The sequence below is a fragment of the Episyrphus balteatus genome, chromosome 4 (genome assembly GCF_945859705.1).
Source record: "Episyrphus balteatus chromosome 4, idEpiBalt1.1, whole genome shotgun sequence".
Classification (NCBI taxonomy): Eukaryota; Metazoa; Arthropoda; class Insecta; order Diptera; family Syrphidae; genus Episyrphus; species Episyrphus balteatus.
The window spans coordinates 29,575,860-29,592,021 of record NC_079137.1 but is presented as its reverse complement, the minus strand read 5'-3'; the positions used below and the strand labels follow the sequence as shown (position 1 = coordinate 29,592,021).

The 16,162-nt window shown below is 30.8% G+C and overlaps 1 protein-coding gene across 1 annotated transcript in view; it reads right to left on the bottom strand.

The window, feature by feature from the left end:
• Window positions 1-16,162, bottom strand: part of LOC129920112 (7SK snRNA methylphosphate capping enzyme bin3) — a 104,424-nt gene that overhangs the window by 70,142 nt on the left and 18,120 nt on the right. Inside the window, exon 2 of the mRNA XM_056001312.1 lies at window positions 11,251-11,288. The gene's annotated coding sequence lies outside the window, so the exon portion shown is untranslated. The remainder of the gene's footprint in view (window positions 1-11,250; window positions 11,289-16,162) is intronic.

The window sequence follows — 16,162 nt, the reverse complement described above, 5'->3', positions numbered from 1 at the left end:
AAAAAAACTTTAACTTAACCTGCATAAATTCGTACGAGTCTTTAAAATCAAATATAATACCTATGCAATTACACCAATTTCCCCTTCTCATATATCCGCACTCGGTGCAACACACCACAATAAGAAATTACTTGAGAAACTCAGAGACAGAAAGCCCCTTTGGCTCTCCTCTCTAAGGCAGTCCACTATACTTAACTTTTATAATCCATCGTTCAGTTATGTCATTAACTTTGCGCACGAACTTCGAACACGAGACCGAGAGACGGAAGGCAGCAAACACCGAGTGGAAAATTCGAACAAGATAACAACAACAACAAAAACAACAACACCGAAACAAAACAAAAAAAAAAGTAATAAGCAAAAGCACACAAATAAACGAACAAGTCGCACACGACATTGGTGTGCGCTTCTGCTGCTGCTGTTGCTATTGCTACTATTGCTGATTTTTTTTACCAACAAAAAATAAGTCGAAATGATTATTATACGAACGATACCCTACGTAGACGTATCATTGAGTCCACTATTCTCTCTCTCTTTGAATTGCAATCCGAGTCGACGACCTGGTGTATCTGATTGAGTAATTATTAATAGTCCGAGTTGTTGTTGTATGGTCGTGTTTTTAGCTCGTCATTTATAGCTTTGGCTTAAGTAGATAGATATGCTCGATAGATAGGCTGATATTCCCTTGTCTGTTTTAGCAGTTTCTAATCTTTTGTATATACGCTCTGTTGCAGCAATCTTTTCCGAATCAATCAACTTGTTTTAAATGTACAATTAAATGTCATCAACGAATTATGGATAATAAATGACATAGATAAGGTTTGCTGATTCTGACCTATACGACCAACGACGATTTGACTCTTGTTGGGTGGGCGGTTCACGCATTATTCTTTCAAGCATAGGTAGATAAAATCAATTTATTTTGGAAATTACAGATATTTGAGCGGACGATTTGAAATGCTTCGACATTGGGTGATAATGTGGTTAAAATATATGAAACACAACTATTTTAACAATATGCTGAGTCTTATAAATGTAAAACTTTTTAAAAGGCTTTTTTGTTAAAAAAAAGTCCTATTCGAGGGCAGAAACAGACAAAATTTTAAAAATGTTTCTGTTTTTGAAAAAGATAAAAACAACGAAGAAAGAAATAACAAAAATAATAAAAAATTATTAAAATTATTTTTATTTTAAGTGGAGTGATAAAAACAAGTAGGTACGTTTAAAGTTTCAAATCTTCAACTTATGAGAAAGTGCTAGTTTTAAATCGATTATAAGCTTTTGCATTATAAGCCATTGATATGTTTATACTTCAAAGAAACGGTCACCATAATTCCGGTTGTCGTTCAATCTTTTTTTTAAAATTATTATGTGTTGTATGTAATTTTTTTTCGACTCACATGTGATTTCACTTTTTTTTCCTTATCGCAAATAAAATAGCTGCGCCACTCAATACCTACTTCAGAATTCCAAGTCAAACAAGCCCCACTGCCATCGCAACGTGAAGATGATGATGGTGTTTCTGCCCTAGCTATCCAGAGTTGTGTCGGTATGTATTTAGATATACGAATGTGTATACGCTATGCACTCTCTATTCAAAGACCAGCCGTATGGGGACGAAAAACTACTGTGACCTAGCTACGGCGGCGACGCACAGTGGGGCATTTTTAATTATAAAAAAAAATTACATTAGCTTTACTTTTTGTTGAATTAAATATTAACATCTGCTGAAAAAAAGGATGCAAATGATACATTTTTTGCATTAAAAAATTGTCTTTTAAGTGTTTTTCTTTTCCTTTGCATGTAAATATGGTTGCCATGTAAATATTTTGTTTTTTTTTTTTAAAGCTTTAATGGTATCATGTATGTATCATTTATATTTTATTTTAAATTTGAAGTTTTTAAAAACTTTAGCACATTTAAACAGGGTTGCCACTTCCCTCCCTTAACTTTTCTGTATAAAATTTTGCAACTATTTTCCACAAAATGAAATAAAATAAAAAGAAAATATTAATCTAAAGCTGGATCCACACTAGGTTGATCAACACGTTCAACATACGTTCCAAATCGACATAATGAATAGTTAAACCGTTCCAAACTGGTTTAATCGATGTGTGGGCTCAGGTACATATGTCCTATATACATCAGTTAGAATAGTTTGGAAATGTTTAACTGTTCAGTATGTTGATTTAGAGCATTATGTTGAACGTGTTTTTCAACCTAGTGTGGATCCAGCTTAATATACATAGCTTTTTACGGCATTTATTCCATACATTGCGACTATAACTTAATTTCTATCGTTTTATGTTCGAAAATGAACGTTTTATTCGAAAATAAAGGTTTTGTTCGAAAATGTACGTTTTTTTAATTCAAAGTATTGTCCATCGCTAGCCACTACTTTTTCCCATTTTTCTGTCAATTTATGGATTCTGTGTCAAAAGAACCGCTCTTTTGTTGAATAGTTTTTAGTCGGTTTGCAACCCCGACGCGCCATTTTCATGATGAAAGATTATGCTTTCATGCCAGGTCGCATATTTTGACCGTATTTCGGCGATAGCTCTTTTCAAACGGATCAATTTTGTTAGGTAGAGGTCCCCTTTGATCGTTTGACCTGATTTCAACAGTTCATTATAGTGCACATACTTTTTTGGCTGACCTGGACGTTCTTTGTCTTCCATATCAAAATCACCGTTTTTGAATCATTAAAACCACTCACAACAAGTCGGCTCGGATTCTGAATCTTTTATATTTAAAGCATCCCACTGTAGGTCTTTTAATGCTTTTGTAGTCAACGTACTAACCTGTGCATCGATATCAAACGAACATCAAATAAATTTCAATACAACTCGGGATGCTATGGAGCTACGTATGTACTTTTTTTTTATTTCGTAAAACGGAACCTGTTTATTGGGACATGTTCGTTTAATCCTCACTGATATAGATTCCTTGCCATTTTTGTTGCTGTTACCGTCGTCATCGCTAGTCGTTGTTGTCTGTGACTGACTCTTTTCAAAGAGCTTTTTTTCATTGAAAGCAAAACAACAAAAACAAAAAAAAAGTAATGGAAATGGATTTTTTTTACTTCACCTCTTTCGAGGTGAAAATAGGTTAGCATTGCCGATAACTGGTTCTCCTCTTTTCGGTTACAATCAGTATTGAGCAAACGAACGAAAAAAAAAATTGGTGCAGCTTTTCCAAAGCAAATTTCCAAAATTAATTGCAATTCATGTCGCGGAGGAGTATCGTGGATTTTGATAATCAATCACGTGACATTTTCTTATCACTAACAAAGCAGCATTGCCATGTGTGTAAGACTTTGTTTGCATTCGACTTTTTATTTTGTAATCATTGACATCCTTTTCGTCAAAAACTTCAATCCGAAACAGAAATAAGAATATAGAAGTTTACTTTGTTTGGTTACTCTCTTTGATATTAACGTGATTGAAACCGTGGCTTAGGAAGTTCTTTTACAGAAATATTTTAAATCAGAAAATGTAATTTTCTTTCACCCTCCTCTGAAACCCAAACCATAAGTTCTTTGAAGTTTGAAGATTCTTTTTTTAAGTTCATATAAGCAGATACCTAATTTAATTTTTCATGGCAACACTGGAAAAACAAAATCTAGGAAAGCAACGAGCAGACACAAGTAGATATGTACGTCAAGTATTACACAGGTGAAAAATGTTTTTGCTAGTTATTTTCCCACCTCACGCGATAGCTGCCAGCTTGGCTTTTACATGCCAGCCCAGCGAAGGCGACACGACGACCACCTACTCGAACCTATCCCGGTGTGGTGTGTACTTTGTAGAGAGAAGAGCATAAATGATGAGTCATTAATTTAAGTTTCAAAGGTTTTTTTGGGTCAAGGATATTTTTCAAATATAACGGTGGATTGGTGGAAACAGGCACTAATGAATGAAAAGTGACATAATCATCATCAAGGTCATTGTGGAATATTGCACAGTGCACACACATCAATTACATTAACAAATATTTTATTGAATCATTGAAAATAGACTGGGTACATATTTGATTTAAGCGGCGAGTTTGGGCGAATTGTTTCATAAAAGGTAAAAACTGAAATTTTTTTTTTGTTTTGGTTGTAAAAAGAGTGGAATTGATGGATTTATAAATATTTAATATTGAAAATAAACAGTATACAATTTTTGCAGAATGAATTCAATTTATTTTAATCATAACAGAAAAATTATTCAAAATAACAGATTTACATTCTTAATTCTCTAAATTGCCCCAAATAATTAAACCTTCACGACTCATTGCGTAAACATTCAGTTCTTTTCAATTTTCCGTATATATTGAAATTCGCTGATAGATTAGTTTTTAAACCTCATAATTTAATTTAAAAAAAAAATGCTTAGACCTGGAAAATTTTTTGTTATCGAAGTACATCAATTGGTTCGTCGGAATGGAAGTATTTTATTAGGACTTCTGCACTATTTTAAACACAAAAAGATCAATGAGACTCAATTTTTAGATTTTGAATTCGATTACTTGACAACCAGAGTCCTGCAAGGCGAAGCTAGGAGTCGCTCACATCACCTTTTGTCGAAGCTATTACTAGTAGAAATATGAGACGATAGCGCATCTTCCCAGTTGCTGTTCTCTGTTAAGAAAGATACCACAATTACTTTATCTAATTGTGAGTTTCACGTTGAATTTTTTTTCATCCGAAATAATTTTGTTCACCCGTAAATTGTAAGGCTATGTACATATTTCTAGTTTCACCTGAATGGAATAAACTTTTTCAACTAAACTGGTTTGTTGTTTGGTAACAAAATTGAAATGAAAAAAGAGCTGCTTATTATATCATCATCCGGAACATACAATAGGCAAAAAGTAAAATTAAATTTTGCCGTGTTCGCAAGTTTGTATAACTTACATACAGTTGGCTGAAATGTCTCTGACCCGCTAAATACGATAGATGAATGGTGAACTGTTCTGATCTGACATCTGCCTCAGAAATGCTTGACAGTCTGGGACTGTAATGGATTTCGAAGAGACTAAGGGCCAGTTGTACAAATATTTAATCCGTGGTTCATCAACTTTTATTTTCTGAAATCGTTATAAAAGGTGCAGTTTAGCACCGGTTCAAGATCCATTTATGTTTAAATAGCTAAAGTCATGCTTAAACCAAATTTGATCCACAGCTAGGCCGCCGAAATCGGAGAGTTTAATTCCTGAGCTGACCCACAAATTTAACAACTGGCCCTAAGTCTGCCCGAGAGTATCCGAATATCCGGTTTGGATATAAGACTTAAGTCCGCCAAGTACGCAAATACTCGCCGTATACACTGAGAACAACGTAAAATCAATTTTTACACGGAGAAAAAAGTGTCACCTTAAAATAAGATGATGCTTACATTAAATTTCACCACCTTAAAATAAGGTAATATCCTCTTAAAATAAGGTGATTCCACTTAAACTTAGTAAAATTTTATGTAAACTTCACCTTGTTTTAATGTGAATGTTCATCTTAAAAAAAAACCGACCAAAAATAAAAATTTTAAAATTATAGTCCCACTTTGCTTACTTGCAGTTTATCATACTCATTTCCAACAATGAGATAGCGCAGTGTTAAGGCAATTACCTAGTAACCCAACAGGGTTCGATCCCCGGTGGCTGCAAGTTTTTTTTTTTTTTAATTTGTGCATTCAACAAATTAATGTGACTTGTCACTTTAATTTAAGGTGATACCACCTGAATTTAAGGTGAAAGTCATCTTAGCAAAAAACTATGCAGAAATCCGCTTAAATTAAGGTGCCATCTGCTTAATTCTATGTTGTCTGTTTTCTCCGTGTAGCTTTCTCTGGGTGTAGAGAAACCCCATTTACCGCTTATCTTTTTCGCATAAGAAAAGTGCGATATTTGCTTTTACCTTTCTTCAATATTGAGCTTCAGGGTCAGTTTTTTTTTATCAAAATGAGTTCTAGATATTTAGACTGATTAGATGGGTAAACGCACACCTTTTAAAGGCAGAAGTTTGAATTCCGACTTCGCAAAAAAACTATGTAGTTCTTATTTGTGAGATGGATACTTTTGCCTACCCACTACCTCAGTAATCGTCTTGTTTTAAATCGTTTTTATCAGTCCTTGTCTGATTAGACCGCAATTTCCACATCATCCACGTAGGCAATGCCTTGAAACCTTATCCTTCTAGGCCAATCGACGGGCTTATTAACTATGTACATCCATCAATAAAAATAATATCATTCTTTGCCACGGAACATCTAGGTTGCATACAAACTTACCCATTATTTTTATAAATTATTTCTTTTTTTTATTTAAAAGCAAGTATCACAACATGGATATTTTTTAATATTTTTTTAAAGCGAAGCATTCCAGAATTATTATTTCATTTTCATTTATTCGTGGCTTGTAATTTATTTAAAAGTAATTTATGCTTCTTGAATTTGATTCCCCTTTTCATACAAACCAGTTCTCTTAAAGCTTTAAAGCACCTTTAACTATAACTAACAATTAATTGCTGATTGAGTGCAATATAATATTAAATCTGAAGTATTTAGTTAATTCAAATTTTCAATTCTTTTTCACCAAACAAAATCGACATTTCAAAGATGTTTTTGTTTTCTTTGTTTGCTTAAAACTTTAAAAATTGATCAAGAACTTAAGGTGGTTTCATATAAAAAAATTTAAAAATTTTTCAAAAACTTAAGGTGGTTTCATGTCAAACAATATTTTCCCAACTTTTCTTAGTCAAATTAAAGAACTTTATTAAAAATAAAAATTTGATCCCTTATAAAGTTCTCGCTCGGTGAGGACGGCAACTTGTGTTGAAAAAAAAAATAAAAAGGAATCCTTTCTTTCGCAGTGTTGGATAACTAAAAGTTCATGAATCCTTGTTACGGATTTCTAGTTTAAATTCATTGCATCCTGTGTACAATATAACAGTGTGTATGTATACCTACAAACCTAGATATAGCACGGCAGACGATAAACCTAAACATCATTTCCTATTTATCAAGTTTCCAACCAAAAGAACCATTAAAAAAATAAAGAGAAAAACAACTTCCTTTTCTCTAATTGGAATCTTGAATTTTTTCTTTGAATAAAATAAAAAGTAAAGTTCATAAACGAGATTAAGGCAATTACAAACATCAATTCATCATTTCTTTGCATAAAATAAAAAATAAATATTATTTACGAAGGTTTAAGAAGTTATCGATGGCAATTTATGATCAAAATTTATGATGCAATGCAATTATTTATTCAAATTTAGAAATCAATTTGGTTATCATAGCTAACACGCAATTTTCGGGAAGGTAAACAAACCTTCTGATGTATTCTTAAAAATATTCACTTAAAAATCATTTCTCTTGTAATGGGGGATGAGTTTGTTTGTCACCTTCTGTACTAAGAAGAAAAAAAGTAGCAGACATTAAGGCATTTAGAATTTATGAGAAAATATTTTACATATATAAGAATGGGTTTGTTTGTTAAAACATGAATTATTTACAGGAAACGAGATGTTTTATTCATCGATAAATTCTTTTTTTTAAGGATCAGCTTAAATTGTAGTAGTTTTTTTTATGATTAAACGTTTTTGTGAAAAGGCCGATTTTTTATATTTTTTCGATCACATAAATAAGAAGCTTTTGGAGATCTGCTTAACGGGAAGTAACAAGAGAGGTAGTTTATTTTTTACCGATTAAGGCCTGAGGGAATATCTGCCGTAAAAAGCTGTTTTTCGGTTTAGGGGGCAGTTTTCGGTCAAAAAAGATGGAAGAGTTCTCTCGGACTGCATCCAGCATACGCTTAAGCGATGGTTGTTGGTCGTCATCACAAGAAGCTTCACTGTTGATTATAGATAAGCCATTTTGGTGCTATTGAGGTATACATTTTTCTTGAGAGCAACCATCCCTACAGCAAGAATAACAGATACACTTTCTAATCTGATATCTTGCAACCAAGCAATAAGTCAAAGACTCTTATAAAGAGCAAAGGACTCAAGACTTCTCCCTGGTGCACACAAATTTTGATTCGGAACTGTTCGGTGACTCCTGCAGGGTACCTACTTTACCTTTGTTTTTACTTGCTAGTTCATCATTTTTGATTAGTCTTTAATGTTAAAAATCGTTCGCAAGTAGATTTGTGGAACTTTTCGTTGTCTGTCTAATGGTGTTTTTAAAATCAACTAACTCGAAACAAATTCCATGAGGAATCACGATGTTTTTCTTATTGCATCTGAAGTTTTTCTTATTGCATCTGTGGTTGAAACAAGCCCGCACTGCTCAATGTATTTTTTTCCCAAACAATCATCCAAAATCCGCTAAACGCACTTCATTGTTTATGACAACTATTAATTCGCCCTTCTTGTAGATTAGGGGAAGGTTACTTTTCTTTAACTAATTATAGGCATTTGATCACCGCTGATAAGCTTGTAGATGGGATCATGATCCATCTAGAAAACTAGACCCTATGCCTATCTTTTTACAGAACTCATAGGGGCGCTTCGTCTGGGCCAATTGCTTTTCCTTTCTTAGAATCACCCGCTAACTTCTTCGAATGTGATGTGGGGTACTTCTCGCAATTAGATTCGGCTGTTCGAAAGTATATCCTAGGGAGCCTGCTCATTTAAAACTTCGTCAAAATATTTTCGCCATCTATGAAGAATTTTTGTCTCATCCACAAGGCTTGAGCATTTCCAATATATGTATGTACTTTGGGGAATGAATTTACTTAGCAATCTTCCGCCCTTGAGCAGATATTTTGAAGATAGCTGTACCCTTGTTCATGTTGGTATGCCGCAATTCTTGAAAAGCCTGACTTACATCAGTAATCCTTGGACTACTGCCGCCACGACTTTTTTTTGAAAACATAATTCACACTTAGTAAAGACGACAAAATCTATGATTTTTAATAATGTATTGTTGTTTCTTTGAGTCTAGTTTTCCTGTCATCTTGACAGCATATAAATTTACCATTCCTTAATTCAGTTTTTAAGACAACCCTGTAACCTCTCCTTGAGGGTACTTTAGAAATTTATCCAAATTGAATAAAAGAAAACACCTCAACTTCAAAGTTCGATTCAATTTATAAATTTTTCTCATAACCTATAAAACTCTATACACAATACACATTCACATCTACAAAGGTTTGCCTTTCCATAAATCAGTAAATAAAAACTTTTCGATAGATATCGATTGGAATGGATAAGAAACTATACAAAAAACGAATAATAGAATCAAGCATCTTTCCGTCCTGTTCCAGTGAGTTGAGTGGTATTATTCATTTGCAAGAAAAACAAATACTAGAAATAAATAAAAATAAAATAAAAGATGAAAAGCTTCCTCCTCAACTCGATATCTAAGATAATCTAAGAGATGTTTAACTTTGTCTATTTATTTCGTTTTTTTTTTTTTATTTCGTTCGTTTTGTTCGAATTCTCTGTTTCTACTCGTATATCTATTCTTTCTTCGTTACCTTTTGTTTACATTTTTATTAGTGTTTTATTTTTTTAGTGCTTATTCTTTTTTTTTTGCGTTTTTTTTTTTTGTTTTTGTTACAGTGGTAAACTTGAAGCTCTAGAGAGGGATTGTATTTCATCCCTTGCCTCGTCATCATAGTAGATACACCCAAGGAGTTGAGTATAAATCAGAAATGAAAAGAACATAATAGAAGTTAGGGTATTACTGGGTAAATTTTACCACATATTTTTCTACTAAATAAAATATAAAAATGAGATAAATTGAACTTAAAAAATTGTACTTACACAAGAAAAAGTTTTTGACATTAAAATTTAAAAAAAACCGAGATTGGCTGCACCATTTTTTTTAGGAACCGATTTCAAATTTGCACTCTCGATATGAATGTTTAAATGCAGATATGCCTTAAGATGAGCTTTAAATTTTGTTTAACAATTTACTTATAAAAACATTAATTCTATAAAATAATCTTTAATAAACAAAACTGTTGATGTTTTACTACATTTCATTCAAATCATCCTAATGTATTATGCCCTATAAAACGGTTTTAGTACAGGGGATTAGAAGATATACAAAAGAAAAGGAACAGATGCTTGTTTCTTGAATATGAATGTTATAGCGATGAGCTGTTTGGGGCCAAAGCATCCCACGTTGAAAAGAAAAGAAAAAACAATTTTTTTTAATATTATGAAAGGATAGAATATAAAATAATGAAATCGATTGAATAAATTCATTTAGCTGAGGCATTATGTAAATGAATTGTTTAAGCTAAATTAGTGATTTTAAACGTTTAAGCGTTTTTTCGGAGAAGTTTAAATAAATTTAAATTTCTGATGATAAGAACATTGCGAAAGAATGATAAATAAAAGTTTAAATTTGGGTCAAAAGAATAATTAAAATTAAAGGAAAAAAATACTTCATGGGATGGCAGTACTTATTCACTGTTTGTATTTTATAAATAAATTTAGTGACACAGTTTTTGTTTCGAATATACATATATGTATTCTTTTGAATTATATAATGTTTAATTTTTGTTCATAATATTCTAAAAAAAATCTGCAATATTTGCAGTTACTTTAAGCACGTTTTCTAGTATATACTATTTACTTGGAATTTATTTTTTAAAAGGCCTTGGCTTATTTGTGTACTATTGAAGTTAAAAAACTTTAATTTGAAAGTCAGTTTTCAAAATCAAATTTGAAAAAGTTGGTATTAAATGACGATTCTAGGAAATTGAACGCTCTACAAAAAAGGTCTTAAAAATAAAAACCATTTCCGCATATCAGAACCAAATGTAAGTTTATTGTTATAATGTAAAAGACCAGCACATTTTTCCAACAACCAAACATCGCCCATTCTGGCATCTCAGAAAAGGATTATATGCTCTTTATACGTGGAAAACACCATAACCACCAGGACCAAAACAAAAAGGAGCTTGGGAACGCATTGGTTCTACGAATTTGAAATTGCTTTTGAGACTCGAAGCTATCATATTTCTGCTAAGTGTATTTATTGTTCCAAAGTTAAGAGTGTCACGTTATTCTGCCATGAAAAAATAAAAGAATAATGGACTCTCTTTGAAAGCTTTCCGGGAATGAATTCTATAGATAATTTCTATTGGACCCTCTGAAGCGAAAAGTTGCAGAAAACCTTATTATTATTTTAAATTGTAGCTCTCCAAAAATGCATATTTTCACATTTGCCTCCCGATGCTCAATGGTTAATGAATGTGTTAAATTTTAAACTCCAAATGAAATCCATTTTAAAAATGGTTAAAACAACTCACCGGAAAAATTCACATGTGCTAAGCAGAATTCTTGATTTCTGAAACGAAAAAAAAAAAAATTAAACGGTTATTTAAGATACTTAAGTAGTTTAGAAATTATTTTTTTAACATCTGATTTACTTTCTCTACCAGTAATCAAAACCAAGACCTGATGTGGCCAGACAGACGTTGGATTCGGCGCATCGATACATCAATAACCCTAGATAGGTCAAGATCGTTGTACACGCCACAGTTTTTTTTTTGTGTGCCGGTATAATAAGTTAGCAACATTTTCTGTTAAAACTTCCTAGTCTAGTCATACTGTTCACGTTTTTAAGAAGCCGTGGCTCAAGATATCCATTAGAAATAAGACAATAAATGTTTTATTTTCTGAATATAGCGTATAATTGACAAAGAATAAATCTAATAAAATGGAGAAGTGCGTTAAAGAAAATAGAATCACGGTTGTTGCTTAAATAAATATGAACAAAGGTGCTAACCGAATTTTTCAATTTCGAATTTTCATCGGGCTATAATTCGGTTCACTTATTCGTCCTTCCTTGAAGATATGGTAAAATTCACTCTTCAACTATAAAACTAGCACGTGGATGAATTCGACGAATATCGCTTCGGATGCAGAAACTAATATCCAACTTACAACGGAAGAAGCAATATGAAAGTTATGCTATATTCTGTAAAGTGGTTTAGCTCGTCTTATTTTTGCCGCAGCAGTTTTCCAGAAAATACACGATGTCAATACAAAGATGTCACAAAGGGCACGAAATAAAAAATAGATCCTTGGATTAAGCTTAAGGGACGAGTCAGGGCCAGGACTTAGCCCAAGAATAAAAGAGGCTATTTAAAAGGAATGAAAGAATATCGTCGATGAAAAAATTGTTGGAACTTGGTTTCAGCTAATGATTAATATTTTTATCAACATATGGAAGTTAAGAAGTATCTTGATAAGAAAAAAGACTTTATTAATTTCGTCCTGAATATCATAGTTTAATTTTTTTTTGTTTGAGGCCTCATATGTACTTACATATTTATTGAATAGAAATTTAACGTTTTTATCATGTCATTTGTGAATATGTTGCTCGGTAATATAACTTAACACAACAAAAAAAAAAGGTTCCAATTGACGAGGGACGAAACGAAAACTAAATGGACCACATCATCAAATTATTGCATTGGTTATCTATATAAAAAAAAATTAGATGCAATCATGTTTGCAAATTGAAGTCAGCTTTTTCAATGTAAAATTTAAAGAAACATTTGTTTGATTACAATCGTTGGTATACGTCTGAACTGTGTTCAACAATATCAAACATTTTGTTTTCTCTTAAAAATGTATAACAGTGAATATTTTAGGAACGAAAAAAGATAAACAAACATCAATTTCAAAATATCCACATTGTTATTTTCAAAATTTATAAATAAAATATAATTTCTTATAATACGATGACAAGTCACGCAATTCAATTACACCAAATGTATCTTATGTCTCTAATAGATTTATTTATGTGTGTGTTAGCGACGAATAGGTTAAACGTATCGTATTCTGCGCTACATTTATGTATGTTTAACAAATTCTCTGTATAGTGTGTAGGTAAATACACATTCTGTTTGAATTCAAAGTTCACAACATAAACTTCCCCCGCCACGACACACAAACGCCCCATCTCATTCGAATTCAACTTTGTTGTTGTTGTCGTCGTCTTCATCGTCATCGTGTGTTTACAACGATTTTATCTTTTATGACCGAGCAGCCAACCAACAGTTTTCAAGTAAAACTTTACGGTCATACAGTTCAATGTTAATTTTGAATTTTTGATTAAGATAAACTTTAGCATTTGCATACAAACGAGGATGTGTTTGTGGGTAGCTGACTATGAGATGCGTTACTTTGGTCTCGAGCTCAATGGTTTTTGATTAGTGCGGATTGCACTTATTGATTAAGTTCTGTGTTTCGTCCTTGAAGTTCGTTTAAATTCACAGAATAACAAAAGGATAAGAACATTATCTTATTGAAAACTTAAGTAATAGTTTTTGGTTTTCTAAATTAAATTTATGAACTCTTTGAAAATTGTCTTAATTAAAAGAAATATGTAAATGTTTTATTTAAACAAAAATTCAACGTTGCACTTCGTATGCATTTAGTGTCAATTTAGTTAAAATTTTAGAAATAATTAATTTTGAACCCGTTTTTTAAAGCATGTAGATTGTGTAAAAGACTTTTGAGTCAAACGCTTGCGTGACTACAAAAAAAATACAAGTCAACAAATTCGAAACATGCTAGAATTGACTTTTGAAACTTTTGTTGGCCTCTATTCTTTTTTGTTTTTTAGTTAAAAAGTAGAACCTTAAACGTGAAAAATTAAATAGAGAGCATCACACCTTCCACATTTAAAATGTTGTGGTGAAATACTTTTGCTCTCACTTTTTCGTTTTGAAATAAATTAACATATTTTTTTAATTTTTTTAACATTTTTTATATTTAAAATTTTTTTTTTTGAATTTTTAATAAATTTTTTTTTTAATTTTTTTTTTAAATTTTTTTTTTTAATTTTTTTTTTAAATTTTTTTTTTAAATTTTTTTTTTTAATTTTTTTTTTTTAATTTTTTTTTTTTAATTTTTTTTTTTTAATTTTTTTTTTTAATTTTTTTTTAAATTTTTTTTTTTTTAATTTTTTTTTTTAATTTTTTTTTTTTAATTTTTCTTTTTAATTTTTTTTTTTTTTTTTTTTTTTAATTTTTTTTTTTAATTTTTTTTTTTAATTTTTTTTTTTAAATTTTTTTTTTAAATTTTTTTTAAATTTTTTATATTTTTTTTTATTTTTCTTTTATGTATATTTTTTTTAAATTTTTTATATTTTTTTTTATTTTTCTTTTATGTATATTTTTTTTATTTTTTTTTTTTATTTTATTAAATTTCTTATATACTTCTTTTTATTTTTCTTATACATATTTCTTTTATATTTTTTTTTTATTTTTCTTATATTTCTTTTATATTTTTTTTATATTTTATATACTGCTTAGTTCGCCCCCACTTAGAATACGCATCTCAAGTTTGGACACCTTTTTACAGCATCCATATAGAAAGAATAGAATCAGTCCAACGTAATTTTATTCGTTTTGCCTTAAAAGGCTTACCATGGACGGACCCTTTTAACCTTCCTTCCTATGAGCATCGAATCAACCTACTGCAGATCCAAACCTTGTCTCAAAGGAGAGTAAATAACGACCTAGTATTTATTCATCAACTTATAACGGGTGTAATTGATGGCCCGGATCTGCTTAATTAATATTAATTTTAACTACCGGAGAGGTGCTTATAACTTTCGTAGCTTAGATTTAATAAAATTACCCCAACACCGTACTAATTATGGTATGCATGTGCCCTTAACTCGCATGTGTAAGCTTGTAAATTTGAATACTAATCTGTTTGATTTTAATATTAATAAAACTAGTCTGAAAAAAATACTAAAAACCAGTGTACCACGCTCATAAACTTTTTTTTTGTATTTATGTTTAATGTTTACTGATTCTTTTCTCATTTAATGTCTTTATACCTAATTTTATGTACATATGTATATTGAATTATTTTTTTCTCAACACTCTTGACTATTAAAACATTTTTGTTTTAAAATTTTGACACTTTCTGAAAATTAAACATGAAATATTAAATTTATTTTTTTTGTTCATTTTAAATTTTTTTTTATTTTGCAGATATAATAAATGCTTGTACTAAGCAGTCCCAATCTTTGACCTTCCTTTGATATTCGTATCACCATTCTCTTTACTTATTTAGTTCTTTTTAATTTGTTTTTACCTTCAAAACACACTAAAAAGTGCCGATACGATAATCATCCGCAAATGACTTCGTACTCGGTGAAAATGGACCCCAGCGCGTGCGGTATCTGGGGGGGAAAGAGGCGTGGGAATATTAAAAAAAAAAAAAAAAATATTTTCCAACTTGGTTGCTTTACGTATGTGACCTCACAAAAACACCAATCATTTAAAACATTAAATTTGTATTTCAATTTAAAGCCACATTTTCTATGTCTGTTTTGAGGATTCAGTTTTATGAAATCAACCTTAACGAAATACGACCAAGTCCCACTTAAATACGTTCTCCAAGAATTTATCATTTAACATCGAATAACTCATTTATCTAACTTACATTAAATGTTGCCGCAGCTTAAGCAGTCACTAAAACCCTGTTATCAATAAACAAACAATACATTTCTTACGCACCTTTTCTTCATTGAAAAATCAAAAAAACTTATCAGAAAAATTTTCATAACTTGTTTTTATCTTAAAATGTTAACAAACCACCACAATCAGCTAAAAGTTGTTTGCAAAAACAAAAATTGCAAAACCTTGTCAACTAGTAGATATGTCAAAAATATTTTTTTTCTCTCAAAAGGTGCTTGTCAAAACAGGAATTTCCTTTCCACGAAATAAGGACAATTTTGTTTCAAAAGAAAAAAAAAAAACACTGCACTAAACTAAATCAATAGCTGAAAATGAAAAAGAGGAAAAAAAAACTCGTACAAAGAGAGTCCCCTGTACAAACATTTCAACTTAAAAAAGTACTTTTACTTTGTTTTCTTTTTTCCTTTTCGTATTTTCAAAGCAAATAGCTTTGACATTGAAAGTTAAAAAGAGGAAAAATAAAACAAACAAAACTAAAAAAAAAAAAAAAAAAAAACGAACAAAAAACAACAAAACTAGTTTTATTTTAGTTCAGGTACCAAAATATGGAGAAATATAAAATGAAAACCTGATAAGAACCTATCCAATTTATTCTTCTTTGGTTGGGTGTTTCGCAAACGAGAATTCTTTCCGACTCGTGTTTTGTGTAACGTAGTGAAACTTATAAAATTTATATCTACACTCCCTTTACCTGATCCAACCCCTGTCGTCGTCT